General features: G+C 35.8%; 1 protein-coding gene across 4 annotated transcripts in view; it reads right to left on the bottom strand.

Annotated features, from left to right (window-relative positions):
- FSTL5 (follistatin like 5) overlaps positions 1 to 1,757 on the bottom strand; it is a 732,413-nt gene extending 730,656 nt beyond the window's left edge. For all 4 annotated transcript variants that reach the window (XM_087437469.1, XM_087437470.1, XM_087437471.1 and 1 more), the window contains exon 1: positions 1,534 to 1,757. The gene's annotated coding sequence lies outside the window, so the exon portion shown is untranslated. The remainder of the gene's footprint in view (positions 1 to 1,533) is intronic.
- Between the last annotated feature and the right edge of the window lie 20,636 nt (positions 1,758 to 22,393).

Here is a 22,393-nt window from a genome sequence, read left to right as displayed (position 1 = left end):
AGAATTAGACAATATTAAAGATTCTTCCCACTGGAAAGTCAATGTAGATTCAATCAACTTGTCTATATATTTATATCTTACATTGGTATAGACATATATATATCTAAATAATTGTTACAAAAATAAGATGATTTTAAGAAATATTTTTGTTCCTAGTAAAAATGCTACCTTATGATTTTACTTAATTCATAAGTCAGTTTCAACACTATGTTCAGTTTGACATTGTTTCTAAGATAAAATATTTGGAGTATGCGGGAAATAAAAGTTCTGATATTCCTCTATTTAGTGATAAGACTTAAATGAAAAACAAAGAGATAAAATGGCATTAATAAATTAGTTTTATTTTTCCTCTGAATTAGGCAAAGTTGTAATTCATGGTGCTTTTGCTTTTTGCTAACAATATAGAATTTCTTGATTAAAAAATAATGGACAATCAGGATTACATTGAAATAATATATCTTTGTTTAGAACCTTAGATAGTCAAGAGATAAGTCACTTTGAAGAAGTACTTATGTACTCGAGAAACCTAAGTGCTTTCTAGAAAAACATACCGGGCCTAATATATTTTTAATGACAACTTTAAACATTGAAAAAAAAATCAGCTTGCATAGAAAATATGACATTAAAATTACAGGGTTCTTAATATATAGACATGCAGCATTGGGGTCTTTTGAGCCTGGGAGGCCCATGTGTGATTCCTGTCTGTGACAGTGTGGCCTCTAAGCTCCCCAGAAGCCTTTGGCTCAGCCTTGGTTCTACGTTAAAAGCTCTTCTAAAGCTTTAGTGAAATAACTTATTTGATGTCTAGAACCATGCCTGAAGCCCAACACTTGCTCAGTAAACAATAACTATTATTATTTTATAGAATCAAATTTTCATTGATTCTATAAAATCAAGTGAAGGTTCTCTCAGATTTATGGTCAAATGACATACAGAGAAAATTGACAACAGAAGATTACTTCTAAGAAACATATTAAACCGTCACATTCACTAACAAGCAAATGTAAATAAAAATCAAGAAAGTACAAGAGAAGTCAAGATGGTGGTGTAGGCAGACTCTAAACTCGCCTCCTCCCGCGGACAGCCAATTTACAACTACTCGTGGAAAAATTACCCCAGAAGGAGAACTGAAAACTGGATAAGAGGAACTCCTGCAACAACAGACAATCCTAATTGAGGTGGAAGAGGCAGAGACTCCCTTCTGGAGAGGAAAAACGCTGCCTTCACAAGCCGCCAGCATCACGGCCGCCGGGAGCAGCTCACAGGTACACAGCCTCCCTGGAGGCGCGGGGCCCTGAGCCAGGGAGCGCCCCCGCTGTGGGCATTTTGTGGACCCAGCACAATCGAGACGAGTGGCAGAATATCTGACTTTGCCTGCCGCTAAAACATTGGGGAGTACCCCCAGAAAAGCTGGTTCACAAAGAAATTAAAACCGGCTCTTAAAAGGCCCACGCGCAAACTCACCCGTGTCAGAAAGCAACCTAAAGTCACCAGAAAGAAAGGTGCACAGTGCTTTGGTGCAAAGAGACTCACCTGATAGGCGCTGAGTGCATCTCAGTGAGAAGTGAGACCTCTCCAGGGACTGGGACATTGGCGGCGGCCATTGTTGTGGCCTGGTGTGGGCGTGCTGACACAGACACCATTGGAGTTCTCCCTGAGGCCTGCTAGCCCAGGGTCTGCCCCACCCACTAGAGCACCGATTTAATCCAGCTCAGCCAGGGCAGGCAGCCCCCCCTAGGGACAGGCCCCACCCAAGAACAAGCCCTCAGGCAACTTGTGGGCCTGCATAGATTGGTGACTGGATTCTCTGCAGCCTGGCGACTGAGCCCACTTCAGTGGGGCAGGGTGTGCACAAGGAGCGGGTGGAGAGTGTGGGGCGGTGGTGGAGTGTGTGGGGCTCCTGCCTTGGAGAGACTGGGTCCGCTTTGGGAGGTCGGGGCGCGCACATGGGGCAGGACTGTGTTGACTGTGGATGGACCTGTAGGCAGCGGGGCGTGTCAGTTGCAAAAGACTTGAGCTTCTCAAAGACCCACATCAGGGGTTTTCTCCATCTTCCAAAGCCTGAAACAATTGGGTGCTCCTGTGCCTGAGGCCAGCCCCACCCAGCTGCAATCCTCAGAGAGCTGACAAGAGACCTAAAGGCTGGAAGCTTATAGCAATTGTAAACCCCTGAGCCTAACAACCTGCCACACTGGGGGCCTACTCACTTAAAAGAAATACTGCAACACAAATATGGTATTAGAACTTGTAACCAACTGTGCTGGGGCTTCCCACACCTGATAAAGGGACTGAAAGGCCCATAACAACTACAAGCAGCTGAGCATTACAACAGGTGGCCAGGAGCATAACTCGGCCTCCCTGGGCGCCTACAGGGAGAGCAAACATGCCACAACAGAATGACACATGTAGCCCACATAGGGGTCAGTCATGGAACGTTGAGAACTGAGGGAAGCACACTCCAGGCTTCCTAAGGCATCACTTATATAAGGTCACCTATCCAAGAGCAGGAGACGTAGCTGACCTACCTAATACGTAGACACAAGTGCAGGGAAAGAGGCAAAATGAGAAGGCAAAGGAATATGTTCCAAGTAAGGGAACAGGACAAAACTCCAGAAAAGGAACTAAGTGAAACAGAAATGAGGAACCTATCAGACAGAGAGTTCAAACTAAGAGTGTTAAGGATGCTTACTAATCTGGGGAGAAGAATGGATGAACTCAGTGAGAACGTTAACAAAGTAATGGAAGATATAAAAAAGAACCAATCAGAAATGAAGAATACGATACTGGAAATGAAAAATTCACTAGAGGGACTAAAGGCAGAGTAGAGGACACAGAAGAACGGATCTGTGAGCTGGACGAAAGACTAGAAGAAATTACCCAAGCTGAACAGGTAAAGGAAAAAAGAATTAAAAAGAGTGAGGACAGTCTAAGGGACCTCTGGGACAACATCAAGTGCACTAACATCCATGTTATAGGTGTCCCAGAAGGAGAAGAGCAAGACAAAGGGGCAGAGAATCTATTTGATGAAATAATAGATGAAAACTTCCCTAACCTAAGGAAGGAAACAGACATCCAGGTACAGGAAGCACAGAGAGCACCAAACAAGATAAACCCAAAAAGGCCCATACCAAGACACATCATAATCAAAATGTCCAGAATTAAAGATAAAGAGAGAATCCTAAAAGCCTCAAGAGAAAGTCAAGTTACATACAAAGGAAACCCCATGAAGCTATCAGCTGACTTCTCAGCAGAAATCTTACAGGCTAGAAGAGAGTGGCACGATATATTTAAAGTGCTAAGAGGAAAAAACTTACAGCCAAGAATAATCTACCTGGCAAGGTTATCATTCAAAATGGAAGGAGATATAAAAGTTTCCCAGACAAGCAAAAATCAAAGGAGTTTGTCACCAAGAAGCCAGTGCTACAAGAAATGTTAAAGGGACTGATTTAAGGGGAAAAGAGAAGACCACAAAGAGGAAAAATTATCTATTTCCATGGTAAGAGGGTAATGGATACAAATGCACAAAAAAGAGGTTAGATATGATATCAAAAACATAAAATGAGGGAGGAAGGGAGTTAAAGAGTAGAGTTTTCATACAGAGATCAAGCTAAAGAAACCATCAATTATGTATAGAGGACTACTAAAACACTGAGGAAAAAAAAAGTTAAAAAATGGCAGTAAGTACATACTTATCAATAGCTACTTTAAATGTCAATGGACTAAATGCTCCAATGAAAAGGCAGAGGGTGGCTGATTGGATAAAATAACAGGACCCATATATATGCTGCATACAAGAGACACACTTCAGACCTAAAGACACTCACAAACTGAAAGTGAAGGGATGGAAAAAGATACTCCACGCAAATGGCAATGAAAAGACAGCTGGGGTACCAATACTCATATCAGAGAAATAGACTTTAAAACAAAAACCGTAAAAAGAAACAAAGAAGGGCGTTACATAATGATCAAGAGAACAATACAACAAGAGGATATAACACTTGTAAATATCTACGCACCCAACATAGGAGCACCTAAATATATAAAGCAATTATTAACAGACATTAAAGAGAAATAGACAGTAACACAATGATAGTAGGGGACTTTAACACTCCACTTACAACAATGGATAGATCATCCAAACAGAAGATTAATAAGGAAACATTGGTCTTAAATGACACACTTGAACAAATGGACCTAGTAGATATATACAGAGCATTCCATCCAAAAATTGAAGAATACACGTTCTTTTCAAAGGCACATGGAACATTCTCCAGGATTGATCACATATTAGGCCACAAAACAAGTCTACATAAATTTAAGAAGACGGAAATAATACCAAGCATTGTTTCTGACCACAATGGTATGAAACTAAAAATCAACTATAGGAAGAAAATCAGAAAAGCCACAAATACATGAAGATTAAACAAAATGCTACTGAACGATGATTGGGTTAACGAAGAAATCAAAGGAGAAATCAAAAAATACCTAGATACAAATGAAAATGAAAATGCGACATGCCATAATTTATGGGATGCAGCAAAAGTGGTTCTAAGAGGGAAGTTTATAGCAATACAGGCCTATCTCAACAAACAAGAAAAATCTCAAATAAACAATCTCACAATGCACCTAAAGGAACTGGAAAAAGAAGAACAAACAAAACCCCAAATCAGTAGAAGAAGGGAAATAATAATAATGAGAGCAGAGATAAATGAAATAGAGACTAAAAACACAATAGGAAAAATTAATAAAACCAAGAGCTGGTTCTTTGAAAAAATAAACAAAATTGACAAAGCTTTAGGTAGACTCATCAAGAAAGAAAGAGAGAAGGCTCAAATAAGTAAAATCAGAAATGAAAGAGGAGAAATTACCACAGGTACCTAAGAAATACAAAAGATTATAAGAGAATAATATGAAAAGCTATATGCCAACAAATTTGACAATCTGGAAGAAATGGATAAATTCTTAGAATCATACAACATTCCAAAACTGGATCAAGAAGAAGTAGGGAATTTGAATAGACCATTCACCAGGAAGGAGATCGAAACAGTAATCAAAAAACCTCCCCAAAATAAAAGTCCAGGACCAACTGGCTTCCCTGGTGAATTCTGCCATACATTCTAAGAAGACTTAATACCTATCCTTTTCAAACTCTTCCAAAAAATTGAGGAGGGGGGGAAGCTCCCTAACTCATTCTATGAAGCCGACTTTATCCTGATACCAAAACAAGACAAGGACAACACAAAAAAAGACAACTACAGGCCAATATCACTGATGAACATCGATGCAAAAATCCTCAACAAAATCCTAGCAAATCGCATACAACAGTACATTAAATTTTCTATACCACGATCAAGTGTAATTTATTCCAGGTATGCAGGGATGGTTCAACAATTGCAAACCAATCAACGTGATACACCACATTAAGAAAATGAAAAATAAAAATCACATGATTATCTCAATAGATGCAGAGAAAGCATTTGACAAGATACAGCATCCATTTATGCTAAAAACTCTGAATAAAATGGGTATAAAAGGAAAGTACCTCAACATAATAAAGACCATATATGACAAAACCACAGCTAATATCATCCTTAATGGTGAAAAACTGAAAGCTGACCCTCTAAGAACAGGAACCAGACAAGGATGCCCACTCTCACCACTCCTATTTAACATAGTACTGGAAGTCCTAGCCAGAGCAATCAGGCAAGAAAAAGAAATAAAAGGGATCCAAACTGGAAAGGAAGAGATGAAACTGTCACTATTTGCAAATGACATGATTTTATATATAGAAAACCCTAAAGAATCCACCAAAAAACATTTAGAAGTAATAAACGAATATGGTAAAGTTGCAGGATACAAAATCAACATACAAAAATCAGTTGCATTTCCGTACACTAACAACAAAGTAGCAGAAAGAGAAATTAAGAATACAATACCATTTACAATTGCAACAAAAAGAATAAGATACCTTGGAATAAACTTAACCAAAGAGGTGAAAGATCTGTACACGGAAAACTATAAAACACTGCTGAAAGAAATTGAAGAAGACACAAAGAAATGGAAAGATATTCCATGCACTTGGAGTGGAAGAATTAACATAGTTAAGATGTCCATACTTCCTAAAGTAATCTATAGATTCAATGCAATCCCTATCAAAGTCCCAACAACATTTTTCACAGAAATAGAACAAAGAATCCTAAAATTTGTATGGAACAACAAAAGACCCCGAATAGCTAAAGGAATCCTGAGACAAAAGAATAAAGCTGGAGGTATCACACTCCCAGATTTCAAAATATACTACAAAGCTATAGTAACCAAAACAGCATGGTACTGGCACAAAAACAGACACACAGATCAATGGAATAGAATCAAAAGCCCAGAAATAAACCCACAGATCTATGGACAGCTAATCTTCCACAAAGGAGCCAAGAACATACAATGGAGAAAAGAAAGTCTCTTCAACTAATGGTGTTGGGAAAACTGGACAGCCACGTGCAAGAAAATGAAAGTAGACCTTTACCTTACACCATACACAAAAATTAACTCCAAATGGATTAAAGATTTGAATGTAAGACCTGAAACTACGAAACTTCTAGAAGAAAACATAGGCAGTATGCTCTTCGACATCAGTCTTAGCAACATATTTTCAAGCACCATGTCTGACTGGGCAAGAGAAACAATAGAAAAAATAAACAAACGGGACTATATCAAACTAAAAAGCTTCTGCACAGCAAAGGACACCATCAACAAAATGAAAAGACAACCTAACAATTGGGAGAAGATATTTGCAAACCATACATCTGATAAGGGCTTAATCTCTGAAACATATAAAGAACCCATGCATCTCAACAACAAAAAAACTAACAACCCAATAAAAAAATGGGCAAAAGACCTGAACAGACATTTCTCCAAAGAAGATATACAGATGGCCAACAGACACATGAAAAGATGTTCAACAGCATCAACTATCACGGAAATGCAAATCAAAACTCAATGAGGTATCACCTCATGCCCATCAGAATGGCTATAATTAACAAGACTGGAAACAACAAGTGTTGGAGAGGATGTGGAGAGAAGGGAACTCTCACACACTGCTGGTGGGAGTGCAAACTGGTGCAGCCACTATGGAAGGTGGTTGGGAGATTCCTCAAAAAATTAAGGATAGAACTACCATACGATCCAGCTATTCCACTGCTGGGTATTTATCCAAAAACTTGAAAACAACCATGCATAAAGATACATGCACCCCTGTGTTCATTGCAGCATTATTCACAATAGCCAAGACTTGGAAGCAACCTAAGTGCCCATCAAGGGACAAATGAATAAAGAAGATGTGGTATATATGCACAATGGAATACTACTCAGCCATAAGAAACGATGAAATCCAGCCTTTTGTGACAACATGGATGAACATTGAGGGTACTATGCGAAGTGAAATAAGTCAGAGGCAGAAGGTCACATACCGTATGGTCTCCCTCATTAAGTGGTAGATAATAACAACAACAAACAAACACAGAGACAGAGATTGGATTGGTGGTTACCAGAGGGGAAGGAGGGAGAGAGGAGGGCGAAAGGGATAATTCGGCACATGTGTGTGGTGATGGGTTGTAATTAGCATTTGGGTGGTGAACATGATGTAATCTATGCAGAAATAGAGGTATAATGATGTACACCTGAAATTTATACAATGTTATAAAGCAATGTTACTGCAATAAACAAACAAACAAAAAGCTATGATTAATAAAAAGAAATTGTATAAACTATGGCTATACCATCAACATGGATGATTCAGAAACATACTGAATGAAAGAAGCAAATCAAAAATAGCAAAACTACTATACAATATATACAAATATTGAATATTATGTTGTACATCTGAAACTAATATAATGTTATATGTCAATTATATCTCAATTTAAAAATAGCAAAACTAAGAATATATTAATTAGTGATACACACAGTTATCGCAACACTGTAAATTAAATAAAGCTAAGCAATCATTAACAATGGACATTGCTGGAGGGAAGAAGGAGGTGTGATCAGAGTGTTGGTTACTCCCTTAATTTTAAATTATATATATATTTTTAAATTATATATATATACACACATACATATACTTTTGTATATATGATACATTTCACAATAAAAAGTTAAATATAAAAAAAAGAAAGTACAATTTTCACTGTTAATTTAACAAAATTGTGACACACAACACTATGGTCAAATATCTCAAGAATTATTAGCCTAAAGGTATTGATGTAGTCATTATAGAAAATAATATGACAGTAGCTATTTTTAATCATAAGAATGATCCGGTGAGTTTACCAAGTAATTTAATTTCTGGGGAGAATTTATAATAACAATAAAAACTTAGAATGAGTTTCAAACATACATTTCAAAAGTTTGTAGATCACTTGGCATTCATATAAAAACTGCATGCCTAACAATAGTAAATATTATATAAATTTTACTAAAATGCAAATTCATATCATCTCAATAAATCACCTCTGTTGCTATTATATTTAAATGTCCTATAGAGGCAATTAATTCTAAAAATATCATTGTGTAAGGAAAGAAATTATTAATTTAGTATTAAATCAAGACTGAATAATATTATCACACTGAAACCATGTTAAGAAGTTATTAGTAATAAAATTTTGCTTCCTTTTCAGGAATGCTGCTATGTAAGAATAGCTCATTCTTATAGCATGGTAGGTTTTCAACTAAACCCTTAGGGTATATTTAATACTCTCTGATATATAGATTTTGAAATATCATACAGCCAAGTCCCAATCAAAAGTACCCTGAGATAGTTGGTACTCTCAAATTTATAAAATATGTAAATAAGGGACGTGGCTCTTGGTATGAAGCTGCTAACTGAAAACATCAGTTCTGTTTAAGAGTTTCAGAGGATTGATGTCCTTTAGCTTTGTGCCAGTTTTTGAAAGTTTTAAAAGGATGCTGCTACAGGTGCTGGGGTAGAATAAACACCCATGTTTAAGTCCACTGTATTTAAACTAACCAGTAAATTTTAGCATACAGACTGCCATTTCTTATGACCATCACAAATTTAATTAGAGACCTATTGATGTTTTACAGAAGTCTCTTGAATACCAGGCCTCTATTTTCATGTTCTTTTTTCTGGACCAAGAACCCTGTGCTAAGATCTAAAACCTGGGGCAGTAAAAACCTCGGTGTCACAAGGTGATCTTCATAGCATTCCAACAATTTATAAATCAGACCCATTTACCTTCTGTAATAAATAGGACAAAGAAATTTAGAGAGAAATCGTGAAGCAACTTCAGCTATCTAACTAATCGTGAATTTCACAACTTCAGAAAGGTTATTTTGCATTTAAAAATATCTTTATTTCCCACCCAAGAAGGAGACTATTTTTGAGGAAAAGCATAGTGACACTAGAAAGCTAGTATCAAAATATCCTTAATACCTTCTTGAGCTCCCTCTACTAATTCTTAAACAGTTCTTAACCTAACCTTGATATTCAACAAAACATATATAATTAACGAGATGTCCAGTCGAGCACTAGCATCTAGAGCAATTTTCACAGCTGGGCACACAGTTCTTCTCCAGACGTTACCAATTAAGTTATCCTATTTGTGCACAGACAGGGAAACAAACTCAATGAAAGCCTTTCCCCTTCCTCAGGCCTCAGAAAACTTGGGAAATAGGACACTTGCCAAAAAAAAAAAACAGTTGTAGAGGGTATTTATTTGAAATCTTTGTTGTCATGAATTGTAAATACATAGATTTAAAATGTAAAGCATTTTCTACAGTTTTGTCTCTTCACTTTTAAATTTTTTTTTAGCTCCATTAATTATGGCTTCATGAGAAATATCACCAAAGGAAATAATTCAGGCAAAGCACTGGCACAATTTGTGCAAGTTCTTTCAAGCCTTACTTTTTTGCACTAACTTTTGAGACTCTGCCAAAGGATTGAGATATTGTGCATCTAATTGTTGCATTTATTTTGTAAAGTTGTGGATGTATTTTTATTACATTTATTTTCTTTGCTTTCTCCTTACATGGTCACATGATGTCACACTTTTTGTAAAAAGAATATAATTACATAATAACTAATAAACACTGTGGTTTCTCAGGCATGTGCACAAACCCAAAAGGCATTCTAACCATTTCTTTTTCCCTAATAATGCCATAGTGTCTGGGATAACGGATCATTTGATAGAAATACCCGCTCACTGGATCATTGCCTCAAAGGAACATAGATTTCAGAGGACTTAAGTTTTCTATGAAAGAATGTGAAGTTCTGAACAAATAAATTGTACAATACACAAAGAGTACAAACTTATTTTCAGAAATTAGCTTTAAGTCCACGAATTTAGTTGCAAAATGCTCTAGTATAGTGTATTTAAAAGTGGAAAGTAAAATTAATCTAAATAACATATTTTAAATATATTTCAGTGCCAAATAAACAAGAAAGCTAATTTTCATTAACAAGAAAATCACAAATAAAAAGAATCATTTTTTTCCTGATGGAAATCTTTTGGTTTTTGGCAATAATTTGACATTCAAGAATGAGAGAGATATTTCACAGAACACATGCAAATGCCCAACAAGTGCATGAAAAGTTGCTCAACATCACTAATCATCAGGGAAATGCAAATCAAAACCACAATGAGATCTCACCTCACACCTGTTAGAATGGCATTATCAAAAAAACAAAAGATAATGTGTTGGTGAGGATGTGGAGAAATTGGAACCCTTGTGCACTGTTAGAGAAATATGAAATGGTACAGCCACTATGGAAAACAGTATGGAGTTTCCTTAAAAAATTAAAAATAAAATTACCATATGATCCACCAATCCTGCCTCTGGATATTTATCCAAAAGAATTGAAAGCAGGATCTCAAAGAGATATCTGCACTGTCATGTTCATTGCAGTATTATCCACAGAAGCCATAAGTAATGTTAACTTATCAGAAACTACTTAATGTACCTCAGAATGGCAAAGATGGCTCCTAAGATAACCCTTATCTGAGATAACATTCTTATCCCTTAGTAATCCTTTACCTGTTTTACTTTTCATCATATCCCTTATCAATGCCAGACATTATTTTTGTCTTTATTGTTTTGCTTACTGTGTCCTTGTACAGAAAGAGTAGAGTGGGAACTTTGTCTCTCTCATTCCTGCTCAACAACCAGGACCCAAATGGGCACCTGAAACATAGTAGGTACTTACTCAATATTTACTGAATTAATAGTTTACTTATAATAAATATGATATTAATGTTCTCAAGAAAATTATTGTTTAGTAAAATTAAAAACTGAATTTATATGCTAGTTAATTTTCTTTAGCTTTTGTCAAGATAAAATTACCTTAATTGTATTGTAAACTATAAAAGATATAAGTGCAATGAAATGTTTCTGTATAATTAATATTAGTAAAAGTAATTGTCTAATTATTTACCAATCTTTAGATCAAATAATCAAGAACACGATTATTAATATCATATCTGTGATATTCCTTTGAAGACAACATTCTTTTAAAATGTGAAGTTTTTCATTCAAAGTAAATATAAAATAAATTTCCTGCACTTTTCCTGAATAGGAAATGTAAATATCATTTTCACCTTTTACATAATTTCTATATCATCTGTAAAGCATAATATTAAATATAAATTCCTGATTTGCATTGAAAGATTCCATGTTGTACGAAATAAAATAATAATCTTATTATTTTTGTGATTTTCAATTAGTTGGAGACCAAAGACAAAAACGTGAAAACAGAGATTACTACAATTTAAAATCTAAAGACATTAATCAATCCATGAGCATAAATCTACTAGAGTCGTATAGGTACAAAGCATTGCACAAGTTTATTATAATCTTACATGTACAAACACTACATAATAGAAGCAGACATAAAAAAGAATAAACTTCAATGAAGATTAAGTAATAATATGTATTTGAAGTAATTTTAAAGAGCAAAATTTTGTACACACGGAAGAAATTCTTAAGTTTCTTCTTTTAAAAAGTGTTTACGATTAATTAGGAAAAACAGCATAGGATACATTAAAAAATCCAAAAGCAATGCCAGACTGTCCACTGCGTTGTTCAGGTCATAAATGCTGGGGATGAGGGAGAAGAGCTCGATGGCACTACAGCCATGAAGAAAGACTCTAAGGTTCAAGTAGAACTTGAACCAAGTGTGATAGGCAGAATTCTAACATGAATCCCAGTGACCCACACTCTTGTATAATTACTTCAACTTGTGTGTAGGCAGAAGCTTTAACTTGCTTTTGACCAATAGAATATGGCAAAGGTGATGTGATATTGCTCTTGTGATTATGTTAAGTGGCAAAGAGGAAAGATTTTAAGATGTAATTAAGGTTCCAAATCAGTTGACTTTATGTATATCAAAAAGGAGATTATTATAGCTGGACCTGACCTAATGATGTGAGCCCTTTAAAGGCAGCTCTCAAGGTTAGAAACTAAAGGAGTCAGCAGGATTCTTAACCGGCCTTGAAGAAACAATCTTCCGTGAATTCTGAAATGCAAGGGAATAAACCCTGCCAACAGCCACTGATCTTGGAGGAGGAATCTGAGTCTCAAATAAGAGCCTATCCCTGGCTGAAACCTTGATGTGAGAATCTGAGCAGAGGACCCAGCTAGTCTGTACCCAGACTTGTGACCCATAGAAACTGTGAGATAAATGTTTAAGCCACTAAGGCTGTGGTAATTTTTATGCAGCAATAGAAAACAAACACATACAGGTGAAAAATTGGACATCTTGGGGCTGGCCTGGTGGTGCAGCAAAGTGTGCATGCTCCACTGCGGCAGCCCAGGGTTTGCAGGTTCGAATCCCAGGCGCACGCCTATGCACGGCTTGTCAAGGCATGCTGTGGCAGCATCCCATATAAAGTAGAGGAAGAAGGGCACGGATGTTAGCTCAGGGCCAATCTTCCTCAGCAAAAAAAAAAAAAAAGAGGAGGATTGGCATCAGACGTTAGCTCAGGGCTGATCTTCCTCACACACAAAAAAATGGACATCTTGGTGATGTCCAGGGTGACAGTGACATGACATTTGTTGCAACAAAAACTGCAGAGACTCTGAAAAGCACATATGAGCACAATATGCTCTTATACTACGAGAAAACTTGGCTGGAAACAGAGGAGTGGGGAGTAGGTTGGGACTTTTGAAAATACAACAGTCCAGACAGGGCACTGTGTTTATACAGAGGGAAGGAATCGTGCCTTATATTTTGACCCATCTCTATTTTACATAAGTGCATTTCGCATTTGAGAAAATTGAAAATCAGATTGATTACTTGCAGGATATAAAACCAATTAGAAGAATCTTAAAAACAAGCAGAGAAATTCAACTTAATATAGTAAAAATTAGAGATCCACTGATGATTTCTGAACACAGTGACATTTGAAAGCTTACTTTAATCAAGAAGAATTTAGAAGAGGTATGAAGTCTGTATCAGCAGAGCATAATGATTATGATCATGCAGCTGGCTTCAGACAGAGCTTGATCTGAGTTCCAGCTCTGTGGGCAATATAACTCTTTAAGCTTTGGTATCTCAATATCTACCTCATAGGGTGTTGTGCATATAAAATAAAATGATGTTTATAAATATTTAACACCTTGCATGGCATATTATGAATCATTAAAAATTTTACTTGCTATTATCATCATTAATTATTGTTACTGCAGAAAGAAACAAGAATGAGGGAGGCCAATGTAGAGAATGTGAAAATAATTCTAGACGAGTTTCAACAGTCTGAGTCAAGGTAAAAATGATAAGAGGAGAGAATAGAAAATAGAGTATTTGATAAAGCTATATTACAAAGCAAAGAACGTCCAAACTTGGGGACTCACTGCATATAGTATAGTAAGAATGATGTAAGTTTAAAACATCTATGAATTTTCAGACCGAGGTGAAAGGAAAAAGAGTGTGTCATTAACTGACAGGCAGAAAAATTAGGATGGGGGATCATGTTAAGGATGAGAAGATGAGTTCACGGAGTTTGTGCTGTCACCATGAAATCAGAGTTAAAATGTCTAGCAGACCACTGTAAATACATTAATGGAGTTCAAACTGGGCTAGAGCTATAGATTTGGAAGTATCTGTGAAAAGAAAATAATTGTAGCTGTTGAAGTGAACGGACTTCCCTTCAGGGCTCCACAGAGAATGGGGAACAGTGAGTCAAATGAATAGAATACAAAGCGGTACAGAAAGTTCAAGATTAAAAACTTTTATGACCAGGCTTCATTTCAAAAGTAAAATATTGGATCTTGCTAGCCAATATGTAAAATATTTAATAAAAACCCTATAAATCTTTCCACTTTTAAGTTAAACTTTCTCCACATATCAAACTTTTTTGTCTCCTTTGGGATCCATTTAACAAGGACAACCCAAAACTTTGATAATAAGGATTCACCAGGGAATCTGATGCAACTCTGTGGCTCATCTGGGAACTGTGTTGTAATCACTGTCACCAGCACTCATCTCTTCTCCTACTCAGTCAGCCTAAATGCTATATGAAAACAAAGAGTATCAACTAGTGGCATTTCCCTTTGTACCTCAAATAGAGTAAGAAGCAGTAAAATAAAGTATTTGTTTCCTAAGTGTTCAAGAACCCACTTTGCCTCTTTTCATATCATGCTTCAAAGCTACTAATTTTATTTTGATTAGTACTTTATCTCATAGACTACTTGAAATAATAGCAGTTAACTTGTCTGAAGGTTTAACTGTAACAGTTGATAACACAAGTTGTGATAGCTTTAAGTGGGCTGAAGTTGAAGACATATTTGTATTTGCATTTGGTATCCAGTAGTACTTTAGAAAAAAAAATTTGACCTCTTAGGAAGCATTAACTACCCTATTCTACTGTTTCTTACTCTGTTTGAGATAGAAAGGGAAATATCGTCTGCTGCTAATATTTTGAATAGTCATCAGATTGAATAATGTAACACTTTTCTAACATTAAATACAGAAGAAAAACTCCTTAAGACCTTTGGTATCGTGCATTCTAAAGTGTGTATATAAAGAATCTATGCCATAAAATCATTTAAATATAACTTAAAAATTAAGGGAAAGACTTGGGAAAAGAGGGGAGGAGAGGCATTCACATTTAGTAAAGAAAGTATCATAGAAAGAAACCTAGTTTTAAATCCAGTTGAATCCAGTTGAATATTTGAGCTAAACAGAGGTGCTACAAGTGCACAGTGCAGTTGCAAGAGGGCGGAACTTGGTTTGATTCCCTAATCCACCTATTCCTGATCGTATGACCACAGGCTGGAAAGGTGGAGAGCTGTGATCTGAGTTTCTGCTATCTCTTAAGTAAAATGAAGATAATACCAACTTTTGCATGGTTATGTAAATGTTAAATGACTTAATATGGATAAAATGAATAAAATACATATATACATATATATAAATATGAATAAAATATATACGTATACATATTAATACTTTGAATGGTAACTTTTTCTGCCTTCTTCCTCTTCTTCTATAAGCAAATCCAGACTCGAAGGCCTTATGCTCAAACCTCAACAGGTAATCTATCATGAGACAGCAAATGTGTTTACAGCAGCAACTCACTGGCTCTCTTTCTTTGGAAAGATGAATGGGACCACCTCCTTAATCTTAAATGAGGCAGTTCAGAGCCTGGTTGACACCAGAGCCACAGCAATTATTGTGGCTTTGAGAAAAAGGGGCACATAACCACAGAGTGCATGGGGGCATTTGTCACTTCATGTAAGAACCTTTACTTTTACTTTTGAGGGTTTTAGAAATTAGAAAAAAATAAGGCCTTGGTGGTCATTAAAACAGTATCTAATGTGTTTGGTGGAAGTGATCCAATCATAAAAGGTAAATTATTTCCATTTCATCATCATCTTTGGGGAACATAGTTCAGGCTTGTATATTTTAATTGCTACCTTGGTGCTATGTGCATAGAGAAAATAGATCACAAAGTAAGTTTCTCTTAACTGTCAATTACAATGAATACATTTAAATAAAACTCAACGAAAAAAGTATTTTCAAATCTTTTGCATTGTGCTTTAGAATTTCTAGGAGTGCTATAAACTAGTTATGAGTTGGAATAATATAGTCTGTATTGATATGCAAATAAACTCACTAAGCAACCACTTTGCTTTAGAAATTTTCATAATTGGATACCAAAAGTCACATTCAATTAATACCAATTACTTGCTTTTAAAGCAAGAAAGTTCAGAGTTAAGCTGCTCTTCTTCCTACATTTCACCTCATCTTTGCATGAAAACATTGATACACAAGGAATAAAAATATTTTGAGTATAGGGATATGCAGGCTCTGTTCCTTAGAAGTGCATGGCTTATTACCCAAGGATATAGGAAGTAAACCTAATATGTCTCTTAGAGGTAGTCACTTTCAAACCCTTTATTGGAACTTATATTTTCTCAGAATCAATGTAGTACTGTAAACTTTTCATTATGCACACATCCACTGTTTCTTATTCCTGGAAAATTTTCATTTCCAATCAGCATGAGAGCTTCCGAATAACATTTTCATGGCAAAAAACTGGTGTGTGCTCAAGCATACTAGCCTAAATAAAAAATAACAGTAATTAGAAGACATATTTGTCACTAAAAATTATATATTGTATTATAGCTTATTATGTAAATTATTTTTGTATTAAATAGCATTTCCTTGAACTTGCATATTCCAGATCGTTTCTATTGCATATTTATGATAGAGTAGAATTTACCAAAAATTATATATATATGTATATATAAAATACATGTATATATAAACACACACACACACTCATTATATCAAGCACTTATAATATTGTTTAACTCTTCCTTTTTCAGAAAACTCAAATTAAGACTCATTGGAATTCTGAATTTATCATAAACATTATCTCATCTATTATAATAATATTAACTTCCTCAATGCCAAGGTGATTAAAACACAAAGGGACCAATTGTTTTGTCGTGTGGTGATCAAGGATCCTACAACTCACCTTAAGTAAACTATGCCCAAAGGACTTTGGAGGTGTTGAAGCAGAAGGTGATTATGTCTGTTTGGTAAAGAATAATTGGTCACATGGCTGTTACAGTGATGTTAACAACAGAAAGTATTTTTTTCTAGCCTATTAGTTTACAAGAGTCTTTTGAACTTTATAGTATATTAAATAATAAAAAAATACTAGAGTTAGTATGTTGATTTTGGGCAAATATGAAGGACTAATAGGAACATATTAATCCAGGTCTTTTGGTCTCATTAATAAAGAGCATTAAACATGAAAAATGGCCATTATTGAAAGAAAATTCTCAATAAACTATTATTCACATAATCTCAAATATAATTTTAAAAGTTACTTTTAAAAAGTTAATTTGCTAAAACTTTTTAGCATATTTCAAGTTTGTTATTATTTCTCTATTGTACATCTTGGTAAATAGAAGAAAAAAAGAAAGCAATATACAGCCTTGATAACATAAAACTCAAAATTGTTTCATCTTTATCTTATTTGTATAGGTATCCATCTTATTTGTAAGGGAAAAAAAGACATCTATCCACCAATATCATTTTTTAATTTTTCTCTAGATCAAGATGCTTTAAGAAATTGAGAAACAAGAAAGACAACTTGAGCATGTCATGTGACATATAATTAAATTATTTCAATAATTTTTCCATAAACTTTGTAAAAGTTCATTATCTTGAAGTAAAAAGTGTTATATACACTTGTAGTGACTATGCAATGAAATGAAATTAATGCTTTAGCAAGCTATCTATTGTTGTGGTATTGAATATTCCTTTGATTTTCACATGCACAAGTTATAACTCCAAAATATGGTCATTTCTTTGTGGAGCAAAGAATTAATGAAAGACCACCACATTTGAATGTCTTTAACAGGTGTTTTCAAAGTTGGCAATCTTATTTGTTTACAGTAAGAATCATATTCTGTATCCAAATAGCATCCCCTATGTGCTAAGTTTGGGCTTATTATGGTCACTTAATTTTACCTTACATCAGAACTAAGATATAAAAGCTAAACGTGTAAAAAACTATCAGGGGAAAATGATTCTAATATCTTAAATTTGCAATTTCATCAAATCTACCTTACTGATTTTGTTATTGCCAATAGCTTATTTTAATTTTAGTATTTAATCGTTTCACTGTGGAAACACTAAACTTCATCTGAAAGAATTCCCGATATTGGTAGTTCAAGGTAACCGTTTATAATTCGAACAGAAGCATACATCTTGGAAAACTTTATGCAAAAAGAAATCAATGAGATACTCAAATACGTTTGGTGAATATAGTGTTTATATATGTTACTGCCTTTCAAGTAAGTTATAAAATTAAAATATATACTGATGTTTCAGTATAATTTAAAAAATATGAAATTAAAAGAAGCCATAATTCTGCTTAAAATTCCACAGTCTGAGCTTTTATACCAAAATAATTAGTTTTAAAAAGAAAATTTCAAAATGGATTGAAGAAGAGAATTATTCTATATTCATTGAAAGAAGGCTGTTTGGAATAAGCTTTATTATATCTGACTTTGTTTCTCTACCTCAGTCTTCAAAAATTTGTGTCAATATTTAATGTAAGATCACATGACTGACAAGAATCCTACGAAGAACATCTGCTTAGGGTAAAACACGGGAACAACTTAAGTGGATTTGCATTTGACCTCTAGTGTTGGTAATAATATCCATTTCTTGTATCAGTCACTCATGTAGGACGGTGCTGTAAATAAAATGAAAAATCTCTTCCTGGAGGAATTATTTTAAATCATAAACTCTAAAACTAAAGTTCATCCTTGAAGTGTAATGCAACTAGAGTACACATTTTTATGATAATTAAAATGATACAAATATTTAAACTTAACTTAGTGTACTCTTTAGTTGCTGAAAAGCATAGCCCTAGTCAGGTGAATGATACTTATTAAGTCTGAAACAGCTTATATTTCACCCATTCCTATTAATACAGAACGTCTAGTTGCAACCTGAACTCTCTCCCTGGAATGTAAAGGACCTCTCCTCATGTTTCTCCAGCATCATTTAATCTAGTGTCACTAAATGATGTAAACGAAAAATCGTAATTTGGTTTATCAGACAAACTATCATGCCTGTCAAATAAAGTCATAAATAGTAATAAGCAATACACAGAGCACCAGCTAACTTCTATCATTTAATAATTGTTCTCTATGAGAAGTACTGTTCGGTGGTTTTCTGCACTGAATTCTTTCTCCATACACACTCAAAATACACTGCCAATTGTCAAAAGGAACATAGCTTCAAAAGAAAATCTCCTAAGTAGAGAAAAGCTCTCTGTTAAGCATGCAAGGGGTTAAACATTGCTGAAATAGCGAGACATTTTCTCAGCCCACGCTTCCCAGTTCCATTCAATTACCAACAGCACCAGCGACTATAAGACAAGCTAATACTGTTATATTAAATCAGAGCTTCCCATTTACATCCACCTCTAACCTGAGGGGGCGGGGAGGGGGTGACATTTGCTAGTCAATAGCAGAACAAACAGCCCCCAACTTGGAAATACTCATGACCTTGGGGTGTAGAATTCTCAGAGACTGAGTTTCACAAGTTTTATTTGGATCTACTGCATAACAACACATCTAAATGAACCCAGCATGGTATAAATGCTCCTACCCCTACCACCTCCCCTCCAAAAATGTTAAGAGAGCTCTACACTTTGCGGTTTACGCTTTAGATATCAGAGGTAATACTGATTAATCAGAGATTAGTCCATTCAAATTTGTTTTGAGATTACATGTGTTTTAAACAACTTGTTGGTTGATTTATTTAATGTAATTTACTAACATATTTGGGGGCTTGCGTTGAATGGTTCCTATTCCTTGAGCCATGCTAGAGTGTTGCTTTGCAAATATTTATATTTATAAAGCAAGATGTAACATGATGACATTAACTTCACAAAAAAACAAACCCCTCAATTTCCCATCTAGAATTCTGTGCATAATCACCAATAGATGCTCTTATAATAATAATGATAATCGTAATTATTAAAATAATTATTGCAATCATTGCCAAAAGTCCCGTTTCAAACTGTAAAAATAATCATAACTTGCTGTTAAATTTTTGTATGGCAATCTGCATTGCTCCCTCATTTGTAAACATTTAGAACAATATTCTTTTTCTTACCTTATTTTAACAGTCAAAAAAGTCTCCCAGAAAGATTCCTAAATGGTGTGGATATATAAATAACAATAATAATAATAATTAAAAAAACTAAAAAGATCGTCTCAGCTGGGAAAGATGAAAATAGTTTGGTCTGAAACTATAGAAATCACCAAAGTCACGCCTGAATGGGCGCCCAGGTGGCGAACAGAGGACTCTCGCCCACGTCGGATACCACACTCCTTTGTCAAGTTGATATGGTCCTGCTGGCGAAGCGGGTCCCGCAGGGCACAGAGGGTGCAAGAGGGCGTTGCCTCGAGGTACTGGAGCAACCGGTCCGCTCGCGTCCCAGGTTCAGCACCGACAGCGCAGTGGACAGCACCAGCTCCTCTCACCTCCAGTTTGTCTCAGTCACTGAACCAGGCTGATTCTCGCGCCTCCTCCCAAAGCAAGAGCTGCTGCCACTCAACCCGGGCGTGCCCCGCCCCCACCCTCTGACGTAACTGTTTTGCATATCAACTCCCTGAGAGGTGCGGGGCCGCCCCCTTGACTGTGCATCAGCTAGGGTCAGCTAAGGCGTTTGAGGCGACAAAATCCAGGCTTATGATCAACGTGGGCATTATTGGACTTCACGACCCATTCACAAGCAGTCCTGAAGAAACTAAATGCTTTCGGCTTTGCATGAGTTTTTGCCTTCGCTGGGACTGCCTCTTCTGTGCATTCTCAAGATTGCTGCTGGCACAGCTCTGGCAGGAAGATGGGGTGGAGAGGGGGGGCAGTGGAGCGCTGAGAGGAGAGGATGGGGAGGCGGCGGGTGGAGAAGGGACTGGGGAATAGAATGAATCTGTTCTACTACTCCAAAAAAAATGTCCGATCTTTTTGATCTTCCTGGCCAAACTTTCCTCCTTGTCCCTGCCATTTGTTTACTGGCGAGGATGTGTTTGGTGTTCCGTTCCCTTTCCTCGGTTCACAGATCTGCTAGAGGGAGTCGCTGCAGCAGAAACTTGTTCTGGAGAAAAAAAAAAAAAATGCTTTGAGCAGTGGGAGAAAATGTGAAAGCTTGCAGTGCTTATCATCTTGGTAAACAGAATCTTTTCTTAAAAATTTTTATATGAGTGCTGCATAGTATATATTAGACTTCATGTGTTCCTATAAAATCTGCAGAACCTTCCCTCTTCATTCTCATGATTTAAATACATCATGCTATGTGGAGTTGGAGATTCCAGGGTTAAAAAAATCATTTAATAATGAAAAAATTGAAAGTTCTCAGCTTCAACTGCCACTGCCAAAATCCTGAAGGTTATGCAATATTTATTATGTCTAATCTATCAATTGTTCTATGAAAGATGGGGTATGCTGGAAGCATTTCATAGCCTTTAGCAATTCTCTCAGTATATGTGATGTTTCTTGTCCCAGTGAGGCTCTAAGGGCCTTGACAGCAAGAGAAAGGGGGGCCGCAATGCCAGATGCCTGACTGCTTAAACTTGTAAACAAACACTCAGTGAACTGAAACAATCAATCATCCAGAAGGGTCATTATTCACATACTATCCACATGTCCCACCTACAGCCATCAGGACTACTTGTACAAAGAAATGAGCAAATAAAATTAAGCATAAATTTTCTGAAGTTGGGTAAAACATTTTTCATGAAAAGTTGTTTAAGGAATTTTATAGCATTCAACACATTGTTTTCTATCAAAATGCATACATCCTGATATGTGTCTTCATAGTCCAGTATAATTCCAATATTCCAGTCTAATACAGTTTTGCACTGAATTCACTCATGAGTGTTTTCAGGGACACTGATAAAATGAGTACATTTGTTTATTTTCCTATCAGGAAAAATAATTAATAAATTTGATTTTCTGCAGTGTTTAAGAAATTATTTGAGGAAGCACATTTACTTTGTGAGCATATATACCCAAACTCAGGAAATTCAAAAAAGCCATGGTAATTTTGCTTCTAAGGGAACTTTCCTTTTTCTGCTTAGAATCTACATAAACCTTTCTTTTCAGCCTTATTCCAGAATTTGTCAGTTCCTTTCCCAAATGTTCAATTCCCTGGGAATATCCTTCCAACTCATCTAGATCATAATGCCTGCATTTCAGGTAATCTGCAATGCTTCCTTTTCCTCTGACAACTATTGATTTTATGTAAATATATAAATGGCAGGAGCCATGCCATTTCACACTGCTTGTTATATACACACACTCACATAGAGACACACGTATACTAAAAGTGCCCCAATTCCCAAA

Source organism: Ceratotherium simum, chromosome 12 (genome assembly GCF_057802395.1).
Source record: "Ceratotherium simum simum isolate JZ-2026a chromosome 12, ASM5780239v1, whole genome shotgun sequence".
Lineage (NCBI taxonomy): Eukaryota > Metazoa > Chordata > Mammalia > Perissodactyla > Rhinocerotidae > Ceratotherium > Ceratotherium simum.
This window is presented reverse-complemented; position numbering and strand designations above follow the sequence as displayed.